Source organism: Equus przewalskii, chromosome 14 (assembly GCF_037783145.1).
Source record: "Equus przewalskii isolate Varuska chromosome 14, EquPr2, whole genome shotgun sequence".
Classification (NCBI taxonomy): Eukaryota; Metazoa; Chordata; class Mammalia; order Perissodactyla; family Equidae; genus Equus; species Equus przewalskii.
In genome coordinates, this window is record NC_091844.1 from 54,110,919 (window position 1) to 54,132,334 (window position 21,416).

At 42.3% G+C, this 21,416-nt stretch overlaps 1 long non-coding RNA gene across 2 annotated transcripts; it reads left to right on the top strand.

Annotated features, from left to right (window-relative positions):
- Window positions 1-954: 954 nt before the first annotated feature.
- On the top strand, window positions 955-21,058 carry LOC103547782 (uncharacterized). Of its 2 annotated transcripts, none has more exons than XR_544096.2 (7): window positions 955-1,088; window positions 2,495-2,576; window positions 16,070-16,147; window positions 18,953-19,054; window positions 19,869-19,964; window positions 20,597-20,680; window positions 20,930-21,058. It is a non-coding gene; the product is annotated as an uncharacterized lncRNA (long non-coding RNA). The 2 variants fall into 2 exon arrangements; XR_011526115.1 differs by having other exon boundaries at window positions 16,070-16,113.
- Window positions 21,059-21,416: the final 358 nt, after the last annotated feature.

Genomic DNA, 21,416 nt, shown 5'->3' on the forward strand with positions numbered 1-21,416 from the left:
AGGTAATGGGGCGTAGACTAGGAATGAAGCACTAGAGATGGAAAAAGGGATGAAGAAAGAGCTTTTAGAAGCAGAACTGATAGGAAGGACCTAAAGACAACCAAATACGAGGAGAAAGAGAAAGAAAGGGAAAAGGGGGAGTCAGAGATGAATCTGGGCTCCAGAGTACATCGCACAAATAGGAGTACACGTTGTTTCTCACACTCTTTGTTATCACTGCATATGTGTATGTATGTATAGGTTGGCAGGTATTGTAAAATGTATTTCTTTCCAGAGCTGGTGCAAAAAAAAAATTTATAGAAAATGGGCTATATCAGTGTTTCCCAAACTTCAGTCATTTGCATACCTCATTCACAATTTTTACCGTCTTCAAATAACACCCGCACCATTAATTACTTAGTATTGTTCTTTAAATGAAGTCATTTTTGTACCTAAACACTTACTGTAGGTTCATCCTAAAAAACCATAGATATGTGAAATAATGACTTTGGTATGCCAGTTATGTGTTTATACATATTGAAACAAATACAAGGCCATTACAATTAAAAATGTATCCATTTACTACCTAAAACTGTTATTTCCTGTGCCCTCTGTGGTGTACAGGCCAGACTTAGGGAACACCTGACCTGGGTGACAGCTAGAGCCACTAGGATGATACATATTTTTCTTTCTTTGCCCTCCTCTTGGTTTCCATTCAGATTGTATCAGTATCCAGCCCTGGATGGCACGTCTGGTCTCTGCATTCATCGTGGGCAAGGTCTCTCCTGCAGGCGGTGACCTTTAGCAGAGCTGGGCTGGAGGTTGTCATCCAAACAAATGAGAGCTGACCTGGAACGTCTTTTTAACTCAGCATCTCATGTCCCGAGCCTCTGAAAGCGGCTGCAAGAGCAGCCAAGCCAAAGGAGCCGGGTCCCTTGTATGCTGCAGCCAAGAGTGCAAATGGGGCCTTGCCATCTTCCTTTGCTTCTCCAGCGTCCTCCCTGATGCCTTCTCGGGGCAGCACATACAGGTCTGAACTTGGAGGGCCGCAACTTGATCCGCTCTTGTCCACATTTGGTGTATAAACATCTCTGTAGACTGTTTTCAAGGTAAAGTTGAATTAATTCTGCTCTAACAGGTTGGATACCAGGAGGGATGTCACTGAACCTCTCTGAGCCTCAGTTTCCCCCTGTGTAAAATGAGGGTTGGGCTGGCATTTGTGAAAGTGTCTCCCTCTAACATCTTACTGTGCTCAGCAGTTTGGGAACAGTTGTGGTTTTATTCTTTGAACTCCTTATTCAAGTCCTTGCTGTTTTTTATAGGATTGTTTTTTCTTATATGTAAAACTTATTATGGTCATTGTCTATAAATGTTTTATGTATATTTTATCTTATCCCCTTGTCATTAATATTGCAAATTTTTTTTCACAGTATTGTTTCAACCTTGTTTCTGTGGAATAAGGAGACATTTTTATTTTGCTGTGGAGATATTTTAACTTAAAAAAAAAAGCCCCAACTGGCAGTATTTTCCTGGAGAGTTTCTGCTTAAAGAGAACTTCCTGGGGCCGGCCCCGTGGCCGAGTGGTTAAGTTCGCGGGCTCTGCTTCAGCAGCCCGGGATTTCGCCGGTTCTGATCCTGGGCATAGACATGCCACCGCTCATCAAACCATGCTGGGACGGCATCCCACATGCCACAACTAGAAGGACCCACAACTAAAATATACAACTGTGTACCAGGGGGCTTTGGGGAGAAAAAGGAAAAATTAGAAAAAAATTAAAAATAAATAAATAAATAAAGAACTTCCTTACTCCAAGATTATAAAAATATACACTCAGTTCATCTTCTGGAATTTTAATGGATTCATTTATTTTATTTTTATATTTTATAATGTGTTTTATATAAGAAGTGAGATATTCACCTTTGTTTTCTTCTTCAAATAAGTACCTCATTTATTGAATAATCTCTTTTTCATATGGATTTGAAATATATCATCTTTATGAAATTAAAAAATTGTAATTATTGTGCTATATACTTATCGTAGTAAAAGCAATTGTCAGTTATATTGTGGTGTATTTTAACTGTTGTACTAGTGGAATTATTTTTATTTATATTTTAAAACCATAGCAACAGTATTTACTTCCACCCTCACTACAACGACTTTAATGCCTTTAAAAATTTACCATAAATGGTCACTATCATGACTGTCAACATAGAAAAGCTCTTAGAAGGAGCAGACTTCCCTTTTCTATGATTGTAATTAGTAGTAACAGCAATTTCCTAGCAGCAATTACTAACTGTAATAGCAATTAGTAGAAATAAAATATGAATTGCAATTGCAAAGACTAGGTTTTTATGATTTTGGGGAAAACAGGACTAGGACCTAGGGAGGTTATTCCAGAAACCAGGGTTCCTGTGCAAAACTAGAAAGTTAGAGACATTTTCTCCCCAAGGGGCCCCCTCCCTACTCCAAGTACCCACTGCTCTCTCCTTCTCTCTCCCTCTCTTCATCTCTTAGAGACTACTCTCAGATCTTCCTTCACACTGAGGTGTTGACGACTGGTTACTCTCTAACACAGCTATTCTCATCAGACTGTGAGGTATGTGGAAATTAACTTGTTACTAATAATAGAGTGCTGAAGTTTGAAACACTTTACTTTTTAATAAATCTGAGTTGCCTCAGTGTTTCCCCTGAAATAAATTTGCCCCATCTTATTTGCATACTTCTTTGGTGAGAGAGAAAACGGGGTGCTAGTAATTGTCTGTAATCTGTTTGTCACAGTTTGTCAGGATATAATGATGTACCATTAATAGTCAAGGCCACTTCGAATTGCCATGTGAATTGAGCTTATATAGTTGCTTTTATTTTCTTTTTAATGTTGTCCGAGGATGAATTTTTAATGACTTCACCAAACCCTTATTGCAAGTGAAGAAGAATTATACTGGAAACGTATTTGTTAGTAAAATTACAAAAATTATGATTACTTAATAAAAGACAGATAAAGTGATAACACAAATGAAATGTACACTACTATTATTCACACTGGGTACTCAATAAATATTTGTTGAATTCATGAATAAATGAATAGTTAAAACATTACAATCTGTGTTTATGTAGTTAGTAAATGAAATAGGGTTTGTTTATGCTTTTCTGAAATATTTCCTCACTAATAATCTGTGGTGCAATAATAACTTCAAAAAATGTTTTTCAAAATAAAGTTTAATATTCTTTTAAAAGTTATTTTTATATATTTTTTCATCATAAAAATATGTATTTTTAGGAGAAGTCCTAAATGATGAAATGAAACATAGAAAACAAGAGAACAGTAATGTTTGAGGGTAGAGAGAAGTGGCAACTGGCCTCCAAATTTTGTCCAGAATCCCTGGCCTCAAGAATATCTTACCTTACTGGGGCCAGCCCCATGGCAAAGTGGTTAAGTTCGTGCACTCTGCTTCAGTGGCCCAGGGTTTCGCAGGTTCAGATCCTGGGCGCGTATGTGGCACCACTCATCACGCCATGCTGAGGCGGCGTCCCACATGCCGCATCTAAAAGGACCCACAGCTAAAAATAAACAACTATGGCTGGCCCCGTGGCTGAGTGGTGAAGTTAGTGCGCTCCGCTACAGGCAGCCCGGTGTTTCACTGGTTCGAATCCTGGGCGCGGACATGGCACTGCTCATCAAACCACGCTGAGGCAGCGTCCCACATACCACAACTAGAAGGACCCACAATGAAGAATATACAACTATGTACCGGGGGGCTTTGTACCCGGGGGCTTTGGGGAGAAAAAGGAAAAAATAAAATCTTAAAAAAAAAAAAGTGTCTTACCTTACTGTGTAAAATGCTTTTATGAATACCTTATGTACTTTAGAAATATTTTCAGTAGTTTTTGCCTTATCTCTTTGCGCACTTCCCAGAAGTTATTTTGCTTGTTAAATGTAACAAAACTGAGTTCTCTGATAGGAGTTAAGTCTCTGTCATTCAAAGTGAGGAAAAAGTTTGAGAAACAAAAATTTGAGAATTGAGACTCTTAGCTAATGTTCCCAATGTCTACACACACACACACACACACACACACACACACACACACACGATTCAGAAGCTTAAACTACAGGAAGGAGATCCCAAAGAGTAAAATTGAGGCAATAGCCGAGAGGTTGACCTTCTGAAACGACACTTAGTGGGCAATCCCCACCCCTCGTCCACTTGTAGAGTCAGTCCTGCTGTGCCCTCTATGTTTTTGTGTTCCATGTGTCATTTCTGATTATTGGAAGGAACGTGGAGTTGGGACCATTATTGGGAGCCAGTGACCAGAAGTGCTGCTTGTACAAGTTGAGTAGAATATAGACAATCCCTCCCTCCCCAGCCTGCTCATCCTTTTCTTCCCCCTGCCATCAAAGAGGAGGATAATTGAGATCTCCCTGGCTCACAGGAGACATCAAGTATTCACCTCAGGGTCCCTTCCAGGGGACTCATTGAGTTGGGATTTCTGTTTCTGGTACCCAAGCAGTTTTCCCAGAAACAAAAGGTTTTCAGTCCTTTTAAATTCATCTAAGGACATGAACTACGCAGAGCAGTCAGGATATAAGCCATGTGAGCAACAAATAACAAAGTACTAATTGCATCTAGCGGGCATAGAGTTTCAGTGACTTCATGTTGGCTAAATTTAGGCGAACACTTGGTGTGTTGTGCATGCCAGGGAGAACCATGATGCAATTATCCTCCCCCTTGCTGGAAGGGGGAGGACCAGGGTCAGAAGGCAAGAATGAGATTGCTTAATAAACGGTCACTTGTAATGGGCACCAACTCCACTTTTGTCCAGGGTTTGTACACACGCACACACACACAACACAGCACACACACAACACAGCAAAGCAAACATTGCTTCACAGCTTTAGAGCAACATAAATACTCAGCTTCTGACCAGGATTAAAAATACTTGCTTTTATTTTTTAATTTAATTGTTTTAATTTAATTATTTTTTAATTTAATTCTTTCAATTTTCTTTTTAATCTTTACTACATAAGAAATTCACATCTATCATAGAAAATTTAGAAATAAAAATAACTACTAATTCTTATTGAGCAGTTAACAGATGCCAGGAACTCCCTGCTGTGGTGACTTTACATTATCCACTCATTTAATCCTCACAATAACTCTCTGAGCTAGGTACCATCATTATCCCTGTTCTACAACTGGAAAAGAACAAGGGATGGGTTCAGTAACTTGCTCAAGCTCACCTAGTTAGAAAAGTGAAGACTGGGTATAAAACTCAAATTTGCCTGATATCAAATTTCATGCTCTTAAACTCTAGACTAGTGTTGTTCAGTAGAAATATACTGTGAGCCACATATATAATTTAAAATTTTCTAGTAGCCACATTAAAAGAAGTAAAAAGAACAAGTGAGATTAATTTTGATAATGCTCTATTTAACGCAATATATCCAAAATATTATCTCAACATTTCATCAATACAAAAATAACTAATAAGTGCTTCAGTCTTCTTTTCATACTAAGTCTTAAAACTCCAGTATGTATTTTACACTTACAGCACATCTCAGTTAGGACTAGCCACAGTGTAAGTACTCAGTAGGTACATGTGTCCAATAGCTACCATATTGGACGGCGCAAATATAGAAAATTTCCACCATCATAGACAGTTCCAAAGGACAGTGTTGCTCTAGATTATGCTGATAGCCAAAAGGAAGAATGTCACCTATAAACTCCCCATCTATTTCAATCTATTGTATCCTTCCTGTTTTCTGTGCATGTATATACAAATGTAAATATGTTGTCATACAGATGAAGTATATATATGATATGGATATATATATGTATATACACATAGTTTTAATCAATTTTTTCTTTAATGAAATTTATTTATTTATTTTTAATGAAAGAGTGCAACCCTCCAGTGGTTTTGTCTCCCTGTATGGAGGTGAGTCAGCTTTGACATGTTAAAAATAGCATGGACTTGGAGTCAGAGGGCTCTACCACTTACCACCTATGTGACACTGGACAAGGTATTCTCCAACCCTTGGTTATCTCATGTGAGGATGAAACAAGATAATATATGTGAAAAATGCCTTGTAAGCAAAGGCTCTGTTAAGAATTACAACTCAGTCTTCTTATAACATGGACGATATATTCTTATATATGTAGTGTGTGTGTGTGTGTGTGTGTGTGTGTAGGTGTTTGTGTACTAAGAGATCAGACTACAGAGATTTCCTCAATGGTCAAGCCAAAGGGTCTAGTTTTGCACTCCTAACCCAGGCAGAGCTTTTGTTGGTCAGTTGCAACTGTGGCTTTTTCCCATTGTAAGTGGACTTCCTCTTGCTCTTTCTCTCCCTTTTTGCAAATGAATTTTGAGATGTCCTTCTCTCCTAGGCCTGGCAGAAGTTGCTGCATGAAAAGGAAGTCTGATTTCAGGAATAATCTCTCTTCCTCCACCCTTGTTTGACATGTCTCACTGCCTTAGAAGAAGAAAGCACCACAGGCCACCAGGGGAAGTGTAGGGTAGGCCCAGAATGGGAAGAGACTTTAGGGGCAGCTTGAAGCCATCATGGTTCCTTGCTGTCCCTAAGCGGGGAACACGTTTCAACTACAAGGACACAAAACAATCATGATTCTCCTTCTCTACAGATGGACAGTAGCACACACTCTCCAATCAACAAGGAATCTATGAAAATCTGAATTTTCACAGAGTCTGGTGAAATGAGTTTGACGGGGTTCAGGACACACTACCCCAGAACATGGTAACTTGGTATATTGAATATTTTAAGCTGAAAGAGTTTGAGGAAATGGCAGAAGAAGGAAGATCTTTCTGACCTTCCCCTGCCTTCCTCTTCTGAAGCAGGTCATAAAATTCTGATGTGAGGTGTCCTTCCTATACCTGAAGGACAGGGGCATCCTTATATCCAAAGACAGAGGGACACTGAGAGGAGTCTGAATGAACAGATGTTGATAAGTTTCCCATAGTTTACTACCCTTAGCTCATACCCTTTTGTCCCTTTGCATTTTTTCACAACTTTCCACTTTATCAAATCCAGCATAAAAATGCTCAGGTTTAATTGCTTCTTTGGGTCCTCATTTCCTTATGAAGGCTCTCATGTCACATAAAACTTATATTAAAGAAATGTGTAGGCTTTTATCTTGTTAATATGTCTTTTGTTTCAGATCCCAAGCCAAAAACCTAGAAGAGTAGAAGGAAAAAAAACTGGGGGGCTGAAAGGAAAGGAACACAAAAACATCTGTTTGAAGGACATAATGATTGAAAATTTTCTGATTTGATGAAAACTATAGACCAATAGATTCAAGAAACTCAAGAAACCCCAAATACAAGAAACATGAAGAAAACTACCTCTAAAACGCTTGAAGTTGAGCGAATACGCATTTATTTACTCTATATATGTAAGACTAGACATGAATTAAAATAAAACAAAATCTATCCTCTGCTAACAGAGAAAGCCTTAGAGGCCCTCTGACTGTCTTCATGGGTATTGTGGATGAGCCAAGGAAATGCAAGACAGTTGTTGTCCTCAAGTAGGTTTTGAGCTACCTGAGCACACTTATGTTGGAAAGACTATTACTCAACTCCACAATATCCATTCCCTCTTCTTGCATTGCTGCCAGAACCCCAGTTGTGTCCAAATAGCCACGTCTTTCCCACATGACTCCAGAAGGAAAGACCATATCCCCAGACCCAGGAATAGATCCTGATTTATTCAGTCACGAAGATCTGATTCCCCTTGATAGCAATTCACATGAAGGTGGCTATATGACCCGCATGACAAGAGATGTCGAGGGAAGTATATTGGAGGATTTCTGAGAAAGATTCTTTACTTCCAAAAGAGATAAGAGGAAGAGACAATCTCTTCTTCCTTTGGACACTGATGTGCCTGATGCCTGGAACTTCTGTACTCAATCTGCAACTAAGTAAGGGCCAGTCTGAGGTCAGAGTCAATAGCCTGAGAATGATGGAAAGAATTTGGATCTTTGATGATGCTGTTGAGCTGCTGAATTAACCAACCATGAAGCTCCTGTACCAGGGAACTTTTTCTTGTATGAAATAATACATTTTCTTATTGTTTAAATCAATTCAAATTGGTTTTTATATTCCTTGCAGCCCAAAATATTCTACCACCAATAACTAAATATTTACATAACTAATTCTATCACCTTGGGTGGATAACTACTCTCCAGGCTTCACTTTCCTTTTTTTTTTTTTTAGTGAGGAAGATTGGCCCTAAGTTAACATCTGTTGCCAATCTTCCACTTTTTGCTTAAGGAAGACTGTCACTGAGCTAACATCCATGGCAATCTTCCTCTATTTTGTATGTGGGATGCTGCCACAGTGTGGCTTGATGAGCAGTGTGTAGGTCCGTGCCAGGATCTGAACCCGCAAACTCTGGGCTGCTGAAGCAGGGTGCATGAACTTAACCATGACACAACTGGGCTAGCCCCCTAGGCCTCACTTTTTTCCCATGGAAAGCGAAGAATATGGATAAAACAAATTCTACCGTTCCTTTTAGCCCTAACAAATTCACCTTAAATGTAACTGATTATTCTAGTAGTCAGTCATAACTGTCATGTGTGTGATTCAGGTACTCTATGACTCAGCAATTCATCTTCTAGGGATATGCCCTAGAGAAATTAGTGCGTATGTCTACCAAAAGACACTACAAGAATATGCGTAGAAGCTTTATTCACAGTAGTCAAGATCTAGAAACAATCCTGTATCAGAGTTCTCCAGAGAAACAGAACCAATAGGATATATATATAGATATATTAAGAAATTTATTTTAAGAAATTGACCCATGAACTTGTGGAGGCTAGCATGTCTGAAATCCGTAGGGCAGGTCAGCAGGCTGGAAACTCAGGCCGGAGCTAATGCTGCAGGCTTGAGGCAGAATTTCTTCTCTGGGAAACCTCGGTTTTTGTTCACAAGCCCTTCAATTGATTGGATAAGTGCCCCCCCCCCCCCGCCCCCCACTATCAAGGGTCATCTTCTTTACTTAAAGTCAACTGATTGTAGATGTTACCACATCGACAAAAGACCTTCACTGCAACACCTCGCTTAGTGTTTGATTAAATAACTGGGTAATATAACCTAGCCAAGTGGATACTTAAAACTAACCATCACAAACTGAATGTCCATCCACAGGAGAAGGAATAAATAAATTGTGGTATCTTCAGGCAAAGGAATGCTACATAGCAATAAAAAGAATAAAATGCTAATAAACAACAACATGGATGAATATCATGGACAAATATCACAGGGTGAAGAAGCCAGATACAAAACTACATACTATATGATCCATTTACATAAATTTTAAGAGTAGGCAAAATTCACTGATGGTAATAGAAGGCTGAGGGGAGTTGTGGACTGGGAAGGGGCACAAGGAAATCTTCTGAGTGCTGGAAATGTTTGATATCTTGACCTGATGGCTACACAGGTAATACATATATAAAAATTCATCAAGCTGTACACTAAAATTCTACTTTAACACTTAAAAATAATAATCAAAAAAAAAAAGAAAAAAGCGCTACGGGAATCTAGAGTGAGAGAGACAATTCTGGTCTAAAATGACGAGAAGTCTTCATGGAGACTGTGGGCTCGCGCTGGCCTTTGAAGGATGAGTGGAATCTCAGAGATTAAGAGAGGAATTAAACAAAGTTACGGCAGAGGAAATGCAAAGACATGCCAGATGATGATGATTTTTTTTTTCCCCTTAAGGATGCCACTTTTACTCAGGAAACAGTGAAATAAATACCACACGTCAGACGTAATGTAGACTAGCAGTTACGAGCACAGGCTTTGGGGCCAGGTATTTGTGGGTTTGAATCCTGTCTCTGATGCTTGCTGGTTTGAATAAGTGCTCTGGACGTGCTTTCTCATTTGTGAAGTACTTCACACTCTATGTACGTCCTAGGGTTGTGGAGAGAATTAAACAGAATAATATACGTGATATGCGTGGCACAGTGCTGTGCACACAGAGTGAGCCCTCAATAAACAGGAGCCACTGCTACTACTACTTCTATAACTGCCATTCTGGGCCTTGTGGTCCCCTTCACTTGAGGGTGGTACTGCCCAAGGGAAGGGGAATGGCCTCACGATCTCTTCGGGTTCTTTCAAGCCCTCAGATCTCTAATTCCTAATAAAATCTAAATGACCAAATCAGAGCAGATGAATGACTAAGGTTTGACTCTTCCGAACCATGTTGGTATCATTTCCCCCCCATAGTCTAGTCCATGATCATTCCTAAATATAATCCTTGATCATGCCAGCATACATCTCTGTCCCAGATAGGAAGATGTAGGACAGCTCATGCTCCAAATGATCTTACATGTTGGTTGTCACACACACTGACGCACAGAGAATCCTGAAGAACGTATAAAAGTCCTTTACTTTGGGTGTACATCATACATCCCATCTCTTTAGAAACTACAAGGAGAGTTAGAGATGTGGGAGTGCTCACATGTTCTTTCCAGTAGTAACCAGTCCCCACCCTACTGCCGCTTAATTGGTTTTCTCTTAATTGAAGTAAAATTTACATGACATAAAATTAACCATTTCAAAACGTACAATTCAGTGGCATCTAGTACATTCACAGCGAGTGCAACCACCACCTCTGTCTCATTCCAAAACATTTCATCTCCTCAAAGGGAAACTCTGTACCCATCAAGCAGCCATTCTCCATTCCCTCTTTCCTCCTGACAACCACTGATCTGTTTTTTGACTCTATGGATTTACCCATTCTAGATATTTCATAAAAATGAGATCATACACTATGTGACCCGCCACTTAGTTTTTGCATTGGCCTTCTTGGCCGTGTTTAAATATTTGCTCCCTCGTGATTGCCAGAGAAACTTCTTCACCCTTGAATTGCCTCCTCAACAGCCCGTTAGGCCTTTCACCTCCTTTTGCTTTCATCTCTAAGGTCTTACTTCCTCTTAGCTTATCTGACCTTCAGTTCCATGCGGTTTCACTCTAGAGCTGTGCTGTCCAGTACTAGCCACTAGCCACATGAGGCTATTTAAATTATGAATTAAAACTAAATAACATTAAAAACTCAGTATCTCAGTCACACAGCAACATTTCAAGCGTCCAACAGACACACGTGGCTAGTGACTTCCATATGGGTCAGCACAGATAAAGAACATCACCAGCATAGAAGAAAGTTCTATTGAATAGCACTGCTCTAGAGGGCACTGGATCCTGGCAAGTGGAGAATGGGATTAGGGAAAGAGAACTTCACAGGGGTCTGCCTTCAGGGTATGGGACCTCTAAAATTATTTGACCTTCTGCACTGCCCCGGACTCCTCCTGTAGAGTCACCCACTGTCTATGTGAATGCCACCCCCCCCCCCCCCGCAAATTGTGCAGTGCACAGCCTATACCCAGCCATGCTAGAAGAATGTCTGTCTCTGCCTGTCATCCCATCCTGTAGGCACCCAACTCCATAAACAAAAGGGAAGGAGAAAAAAACCCTTCCCACCACATCTGTTTGCTATCTTAGTTTTTAAATTCTCAAATTAGACTATAAACTCCTTGAGGGCAGCCCGCATGTTTTCTTTACCCATGTTCCCTACATGAAAACATCCAGCACACAGATATGCATCCAGCAGGCATACAGCCAAGATTTGCAGATTAACCAGTTGATTGAAACATTCAATTTACATGACATAAAATTAAATAAATTTTGCTTGAAAATTAAATAATAAATTTGGCTGACTCTGGGGGTATCTGTACCCTAAGATTCCTCTTGGTTGGGGGCGAGGGGTGCCCTCTCCATACTGACCCTTGTTCTGCCCTCCAGTGATGCACGCAGGACAGAGAGGGGCAATGGGTGTTTGGCCTTGCACTTCGGAATGTTCATTACGGCCTCTCCTCTAAGCCTCTAACTATTGCACTATGCTCATTCCACGACTAAAACAATTATCACTTGTAGTAGGAAGATTTACTGCATGTAAAAACAGTTACCTGCATGTGTCTGCCTTCCCCAGCAGAGTGTGAAAACTTGATGCAACACTAGCACATTAGAAGGCATTCAACAGTTCAGGGTAAAAAATAAACAAACATAAACAAACATGTGAATGAAAGAGATCCTTTTCAGGTAGGAGGTAGAAACTGCAGCTAGAGAAATGAAGGCAGCCAGAATGGGGACACTCCAGGGCAGTGCAGAGAAGGAGGGGGCAGAGTCTGGGGCCTGGGCACAGTTGTCATGTGTTCCATTTCCTGTGCGACAGACTCCCTCTAACCTGGCCAGACCTGATGCAAACCCTCCATCCCTCCCTACTCCAGGGTGGAAAAGAACATGTTTCTGCTTTCAGATTTACTTGTTAGAATCTTTGCCTCAGGAGGCAAAACAAAATTATAGCCAAGCCTACACGTCAATGAGCTGTCTTGTGATAGAAAACATCAAACAACACTTTTGCACTTTGGATTTTGATCCACAATAAAACTGTCCGCTAGAAACCAATATTGACTTCTCACCACCTCCAGGTCAGTAGATCTTAATGAATCTTGATGTGACCTCCTCTTTCTCAACTGCCTGTCACACCCATGCATATGCATTCCCCTTCAAACCCTTTCTAGGTGATTAATTAGAGAATTTCCTCCTGTCCATTAAAACACAGATAGTAGCATTTAGATGTCTGGAGGCCATGTTGTTCTTAGGGTAATGGTAACGTCTGCTTTTAGCAGCTCTAGTGGCACTTGGCAGAAGCTCCCACGTTGCTTCAGTTCCAGGTAGATCGTGTGCTTTGCTTAAGGCAGCCTCTGGCCACTGGGTAACAGGGATGGGAGGAATTCTCTAGGCTCGGACCCTGTAGCCTGGAAAGCAACTGGAGAAGTCACATTGCACTGATTTCACATGTCCGTCGTCCCCCAGATGTATTCCTCCCTCCTTATTGCCTAGTAATTAGTACCTGATCACGCTGGAAGTGCCAAGCACTATGTCCTTTACCTGCGTGGTCTCACTTGTTCATCTGGACAGATCTATGATGTGGTACTACTACAACAATCCCCAATACCGACAAGAATGTGAGCCATGGAGAGGTTAGTTAATTTACCCAAATCCACATGGATAGTAGCTTGCTGAGTGTGACCTGAAACCAGTTCCGTCTGACCCCTAAATCCTTGCTCTTAACCTCTGTGGCATAAGGTCTACGCCATGTTGCTTCTCATGTTAGTTGAGTTCTTAATAGTTTTAGTTTAAAGATGAGGAAAACTGAGGCTTAGAGAAGGTAAGGAACTTATTATCCAGGTTCATCCAGCTTATAAGAGTGACGCTAGGGTTCAAACCTTGGCCCGGCTGACTGCAGCACCTAGCCATAGTTGACTGGGATTGCATTTTCTGCCCACACCTTTGCTGACACTGGTCCCACCCCCATCTTCCACCTAGTCCTCTCAGCTCTTAGCAAAACATGTCCCCACTTCCCATCCTTGAATCCCATTTTTTCTGCCTAATAAATAGTCTCCTTCTGGCCCTCCTCAAGACCTATGTGCTCCAGGAACTCCCGAGAAGAGAGCTCTTAAAGCTCTACTTGTCTCAGCCATCCACTGGTCAGGCCTCAATACCACTGTGTGTCACCATGTGGACTTACGCTGTGTGCCATGAGCACTGACAGTTGAGATGTCTGAACTCCTGAGCTGGACCACGTGCTCCTTGGTCCTGTGCTTCTTTGCACCATTCCCTGCACACCGTGCCTGGCACTCAGGAAGGGTGAACATCTGAGGATGGTTAGTTGAAATGATGTCGGGAAGTTCAGCAGGTATTTATTTAATGTTCACTGTGTGCTGTCTGCTGTGCAAGGCTGTCTCACACATGTCACCTCACTTAAGCCTATTTACACTACTCTTGCATGCTCACGCTATATTGAATAGCTTCCAGGGAGGCAAGATTCAGGTCTCTGGGGAGAGGAAGAGAGGAACTGGAAAGAGCAGAGCTACTTTTAAAGAGTCATGAGATATCATCACAAGGATCCAAGCCTTCCAAGGTCACTGAAAGGCTCACTCAAGGAACGCTTCTTTCCATTTGAGATAATAATCATGGTAATAGTCACAGCTGGCCATTTTTGAGAGCTTATAATGTGCTAACTCTTGTTCTTGGTGCTTTACAAATATTAACCAAATAACCCTCACCATACCTTATGAGGAGGTAGGTCCTATTCTTACTCCCACTTCACAAATGAGGACTCTGAGGTACAGATCTGGTAAGTGACTAACCCAGGATCACACTAATAAGTGGAGGAGAAGGGATTTGAACCCACACACTCTGGCTTCAGAGCCTACAGGCTTAGCCGAGACGCTTGGCAGGAGCAGAGGGCACTGGTCATCAGCGCAGATGACTGGAATCCAGTGGGATGAAGGCTGGTTGGTGATGATCACCACACTGTGTTCTCCTATGCAATACTTACTAAGTGTTTTCTGTGCTGTTTCTGACACTGGGCCAGGTATTGAGCATATGGGATAAGTAGAATCCAGTTCCTGACCTTGAGAGGCTCTCAGTCTCAAGTGCAGACAGCCCTGTATAAGGGCTGTGATGGCTGAGACGTGGGAGTCCAGGGGGGGAAGCCTCCCCTGCCCGGCAGGATTTATAGAGAGAGGAGGCATTCATCTGGCACTAGAAGAGTAAAAGTTGTGGTTCCAGCTTTGTCTCTTTGCCTCCCAGTTCTGTCCAGGAAATACCTGAAGGTCAAGGACCGTGTTTTACTTATCTTCATGTTCCCAAGTGCCAGCACGATGAATGGTACATAGTGTTCAATAAATGTACATGGAATAAATGAAGGAGTAAACTGAGTAAACAGAATTGATTTTAAAGAACTCTAATTTGGGAGCGGAAGCAGGTAAAACAAACTTTTAGGAGCTTTGGGTAGAAATAAAAACCAGAGCGAGTGGTGCAGTATGGGAAAAAAATCCCTGAATCCAACACTGCTGAGACTGGGCAAGTCTGCTGGAATTCTCTGCTCTCTGTCCTGTCCCTCTCTGCTGTCTGGAAGGGCTGAGGGCAGAGTGGCTGATCCCCGTAGGGTCCTCAGTGATGCTGCCACTGTGTCTGGAACCTGGGCAGAAAGGCTGCTTCCCAGAGAAAGTTACTAGTGCGTGTAATCAGGTAACATACATCACTCAAGGAAGCACTCCAAACCTGCGGATTTCATGCTGACTGGCAGCTTCCTGCACCTCCAGCTTCCAGCCAGCAGAGTGGGACCTGCATGATTTTATCACCCATCACAGGTCACCTTTGGGCCTCCTCAGATTATTCTCAAAGTGGAGAGGGAATGATGAAACCCCAAAGTCAAGCTCTCTGTTTTTAATGTCACCTTTGCCACCAGCACCACCTAAGGGACTGGGAAAGACCTTTTTTTTTCTTTAAAATTCATTGATTATCATTATCTCAAATTTTAAAACCTGGACTGAAAAAAAGAAAAAGAAAAACCTAAATATCTAACAAACGAAGATTAGTTAAGTAAATTATGGTATGCCCACGCAATGAAACATTTAGCAGCCATTTAAAATGATGGTGTAGATTTCTATTGACATGAAAAGATGTTTAAGACATATTAATAGGTGTAAAAATAAGTTATAAAACAGCTTGTAGATATTTATGTACATGCGGATAGCTACATAAACAGAAAAAAAAGCCTAGGAAGATATACATCAAAATGTTAAATGTTGGTTATTCCAGGTTGTATCGTCACGGGTAATTTTTATTTTGTTTTCTACCTCTATTCTTAATTTGCATACAATGAGCAATCAACGAGTAATCATAAAAGGTGTGTTTGAATGAGTCTCTTGGATGATTTTAAAAGCAGACAGCCTGACCCTGGGTTTCATCAACTCCTCCCTACCTTGAGAATAATCTGAATGGAACAAAGGTGACCTAGAATGGGTGATAAGATCACGCCAGGTCACAGGGTGCTGATTGGAAATTGGAGCGGCAGGAAGCTGCCAATTGCAGCAAAATCTGTGTTCAGGAGGTTTTTAAGATAATATCTAAACTATATAACTATAACAAAGCTGTAAATATATAACAATATATAGTTCTGATTGCAAGCATTGCTAATTTTCTCCTTTCTTCCCTGGTTTCCAGAGTCAATGGTGGCACCATCAGGTGATTTTGCCTGGGATTGGAAGGTGAGAGCTCTTCCAGACAGCAGAGAAGGTCCAGGTCAGCTCTGGTAACCTGCCCCCCTCGCCAGTTTTATTTCCTCTCCTTCTCCAGTCTAGTCTCCATTCAGTCAGGGATGAGCCTGGGCTGGGAGCAGATCAATTTACTCACCATTATTTCATTGTCTGCATTTACCTCCTGCCCAAGAGGCCAGCTCACTTTTCCACCGTAAATTATTTATATACGAAAGCTCAGAAAAGATCCTAGATCTTCTTCTCCCTATTCCTCCAGGGTCTTGCCTCTAGCATTTTAACTCTCTCCCTGTTACTTTCCTGGACATCTTCTCTAGCTCTGGGGTCTGTCAACTACATTTAGGGCTGGAGTGTGGGGGAAGTGGGGTAGGAGTCAAGGACATCAGTTCCCAAAAGAACCAGACCCTTGGGCTATATGGCGATATCAAGGCTTCTCTCTCTGGAGAGAAGAGGATTGGAGTGGCCTCCACAGTCATGCTGAGCTGCTTCATCAAAGAGAAGGATGGGAAGCTCTTCCCCACCCAGCCCTTTGTTCATACATGCCAATAAGTACCCCCATACACATGTACACAGACAGGAATATACCACATCCAGAAATGGCATGCATGTAGTCGTGCAAACATGCATGCTCCATATACACATCCTAAGACACATATAGACAGACATCAACATGCATTCTCTTAGGCATCCATGCCTATAAGTATTTACACACAAACAACACGCAGACATTTGTGTGTTCATACAGACGTGTTGAACATGTGTTCAACAACATGCATTCATACAGACATTTGAATGTACACGACAACATGCAGACATGCACAGACACAGTGCGCATTCTCATACATGTCGACGTTGATCCTTGCAGGCCTATTTAATCACACAGACAAGAGCACAGATAAATGTACTACGGGCAAAGACGATGGCTGACAGATCATCTTTCCCTAGACAGAGACCATTAACACGCACCCTGACACTAGGATTGCTTTATTTTGCAGGAAGTTTGTGTAGAAAGTTGACTGTGCCCTTGACAATGAGTTCAGCCCTCTTCCGCCTCCTGCTCTCCAGCCAGCTTGCTCCTCCCTGTCCCCTTGCAGCCCCATTTTCTCATCCATAGCTGTGCCTGCCCAAGGAGAATGCTAATCGCCATGACAGGAACTGTTTCCACCTGTTTACATCCCTGCTCACCTCCTCCTAATGCCATTTTAGACTCTGCCAAGCAGCACAGGAGGCCTGCTGTGCGGGCCCCTGTGAGAGGGGGAAAGGACTGAGAGAGAGGGCAGTTGGAGTGTGAAAAGGACCCGTCGCTAAGTGACTCCCCATTTTAACAGCCACACACAAGATGCACATAATTGCTTTTAGCACAGTGGGATGGATAGAGATACAAAAGGTCAAATCAAGGATCTGTCCCATAATATCTTTGCTAAGCAGCAGCGTCAGACGTTGGAAAAGCATATTCATGAATTGAGTTGCCAGAGTGTGGGACAGGCTTTTCAGAGGCGCCTGTGTGTTCCCTCTTTGAGGTGTGCCTGCCGTGGTGATTGGATCCACACGGAGCAAGTGACTTCTCAATGCTCAACAAAGCTCTGCCTATGAATTGGACTAAATAGACGACTTGGCAGGCAGCTGAGATAACTATGCTAAGTGAATTTCAGAGTTGCTCCCACTCCCCTTACTGCCAAGCCTACTGGAAAATGCAGGATAAAGGCCAACTCCTGAGCGTGGCATTCAAGGCCCTCCACTGTCTGACCCAAATCTATCTTTCCAGGCACTCCCCAACAGGAACATCGGATGTCCACCCCACCAGGCCTGTCTCTGGTCTCTGAACACATTAGGAGACTCACTGCTTTGGGGACTTGCCCGTGGCATTCCCTAGAGTGCACAGGCCTCCTTTACCCATTCAAATCCTTGACTCAGGTCCCAATTCCACCAATCTTTCTATTGTCCCTCTACCTAGAAGTGAACATGCCCTTCTTGGAAGGAGGAGGGCAGCAGACATTAGAGAAGGAACACAAATGTGGATCCTGTGATCTGATTTACATGTTAACGAACCCACTGGGGCTGCTGGGACTGGTGCGTTGAGAATAGTCTGTGAGGTGGAGAGCGGGTGCAGAAGCAGAATACAGTTTGGAAGCAATTTACTGCAATCATCCGGGGAGGGAGGTGGCTGATTTGAACCAGGGGGTTAGCAGTGGAGGTGCTGAGCAAAGGTTAGATTCTGTTATATTTTGAAGGTAGATTTGAAAGGAATTGACCAAGGTCTGGTTGTAGGGTACAAAAATAAAAAAGTTAAAGATTACAAGATTTTTGGCCTAAGCATTAACTGATCTGCAGAAAGAACAAATTTGGATGGTGGATATTAAGGGTCTAGTTTGGGACATATTTAAAATGACAATTAGGCATCCAAATAGAGATGTCAAGACTGAGAATGACAAATAGGAAGACAGAGGAAAGCCAGGAGAGGGTGGTATCCTGGAAGAAAGTATTTCAAGAGCAAAGCATGATCAGTCCGTTCAAATACAGCTAATAGGCCTAGTAAGATGAGGACTCAGAACTGACCATTACATTTAGCTACACGGAGGCCTTTGGTGACCTTGGCAAATGTGGTTTTGTGACGTACTAGAGACAAAAGCCTGAATTGGAGTGGTTTCCACAGGGAATAGTGAACTTTTGAGAAATCTGGCAATAAAGGAAGTAGAGCAATAAGGTGGACTAAGGGATCGAAAAAGAATTGTGTGTATGTGTGTGTGTGTGTGTGTTTGTGTGTGTGGAAGATTGTCGTTGAGCTAACATCTGTGCCAATCTTCCTCTTTTTGTATGTGGGATACTGCCACAGCATGGCGTGAGGAGCAGTGCATAGGTCCATGCCCGGGATCTGAACCTGTGAACCCCAGGCCATAGAATTGGAGCACGCGAACTTAACTAACTACGCCACCAGGTCAGCCCTGAAGAATTTTTTTTATGGGAAAAAATACTGTCTTCAAAACACATTTGCTCACACCATCAACTCCCTTCCATGCCTCTCACCCAGAGACAGGAATATTTCAGGGTTGCACCAAAGTAGTGTCCTCTTGAGCTCTCAGTGACTGAGAGAAACTCCATGCCAAGTTTCTCTGAAAGTCTGGACAACTCTTTCTTATTTGAAGCCCAGTCCTGTGACTCTGGCCACAACCTTTCTCCTCCCCAATATCATGACCAGTTTATCATTCTTTTCCAAATTTCTCTTATTAACCCACAAAGGCAAGGGGACTTTTTTCAGGAGAGTCATATATTCTCCAGCAAGTAGTACTGGGAAATCAGAGTTTCTCCTAGCAACTTCAAAAATATATAACAAATAATTTAAAAATTTAATGTTCTTTTCCATAGGAAAAAAATATCTGGCATATCAACTGCAGAGATGTTAAGTGCATTTTCAGTTTTCAGAAAATACATTGCGTGTCAGGTACATAATTCTCTAGCCTATTGTGTGCAGTGAGCTATTGTGAGGGGGTCTGTCATGTCTCCATTATTCCCAACCTTCCTTGGGGTTTAACCACATTCAGGGCTATTTGCAGCTATGGTTTCCCATTTCAAATCACATTAGGCTAAAATTAAGCCTACAACTTATACTTTGGGATGTAAATACGCAACATTTTCCATCAGCGTATTACACTGGTTAAGTTGCTTTTGAGCGACGTAAAGGAAAAATAAAATAAAAATATACAACTTAGTATGAGAACTTGAGAACCACTGACTTTGTAATTCTCCTGCAGGTCATCTCCAGAGGGGAAATGACTCCGAGGGCCACTCATCTTTCATTGGCTGTGTGGTTGGAATCCTGTCAATCTCAGACCAATGTTTGTGGAAAGGTCAGATGCCCCTCTCAAGGCAATGGAGTCTTTTTGAAATGGCGATTTGGAGTTGGTTTCTGGACTCCCTGTGGTCTCTGATTTCACACGGAGCTGCCAGTTGTGAATGGTGCCTCCTGGAGCTATGCAGTGTACAACCTATACAACTATATGTTGTGGTCCTGTTTCAGGGAGCTTACGTGGGTAGAAAAAGAGAATGGCAGAGTGCAAATACTTGGAGTTTCTTCCCCAACATTGGCCTTGCCTTTGCTCTTACTGGGTCCCTCTCTGCTCTAGTCCAATGAAGAGGGCTGAGGGCACTCAATGTGCCACTGCCATTGTGCTGTTCAAAAACATCCCACCTATGATACTGACTGCTGGGTTTGCAAGCATCATGCACAAAGGAAACAACAATACAACTGCAGACTTGCTCTACACCTATGTGCTCAGGAAAATGCTCCCATATCCCCACACAGGAAGCACCAGAACCTCATGGTAGCCAGAGAAGGCATGTCCTGCACACCCCCAGCTGAGCCTGAACCACCAGCTTCCACAGCTTAGTACCACAACACCCAGGCCTTCAAGAACCCTTTCTCTCCTCTCCTCTTTCACGGTCTCCTCAGGGTTTTCCTATGCTTCTGCCCTCTCTGTAGAATGCTGGCTCCATCATGGAGCTCACTCAGTTTCTTGAGGTCCCTGAGGAGGTTTTGAGTCTTTCAGAGAGAAACATCTATAAGGTAATAGCCTTTCTTTTGTTAATATCAGTTATATCTTACCAAAGAACCTTACTATGGACTGAATGCGTATGTCTCCCCCAAATTCATATGTTGAAACTCTAATCCCCAATGTGAGGGTATTTGGAGGTGGGGCCTTTGGAAGGTAATTAGCGTTAGTTTAGGTCATGAGGGTGGGCCTTTCTGATGGGATTGCCCTTATCAAAAGAGGAAGAGATGTGAGGTCCATCTCTCTCTCCCTGCCATGTGAAGATACAGGGAGGAGGTGGCAGTCTATAAACCAGGAGGCAGGCCCTTACCAAGAACCAACCATGCTGGCACCCTGACCTTGGACTTCCAGTCTCCAGAACTGTGAGAAATAAATATTTGTTGCTCAAGCCACCCAGTCTATGGTATTTTGTTATAGGGGCCTAAGCCAACTGAGACAACTCTTTCCAAGAGGACTGAGGAAGAAGGAAAATTCCATTCTAACCTGGAACTTCTTTCTTCTTTTGACCTGAATCTGCCTCCTGGCAGGTTTAGGCTCTAGTGTTAGCCTTGAGGAACAACACATATGTGACCCACGCCTCCCTTACTTTTAGCCTTCACCTACCGAAGCTCATTGTCGTGGTTCTCTTCAGTATTTTCTTCTGCAACCTGAATTCCCTCATTCCTCTTCTGTATGGCCTCATTTCCAGATGCTTCATCACCATAGTTAGCCTGACCCTCAGCGACCAAATTGATGTGCCTTACAAAACCC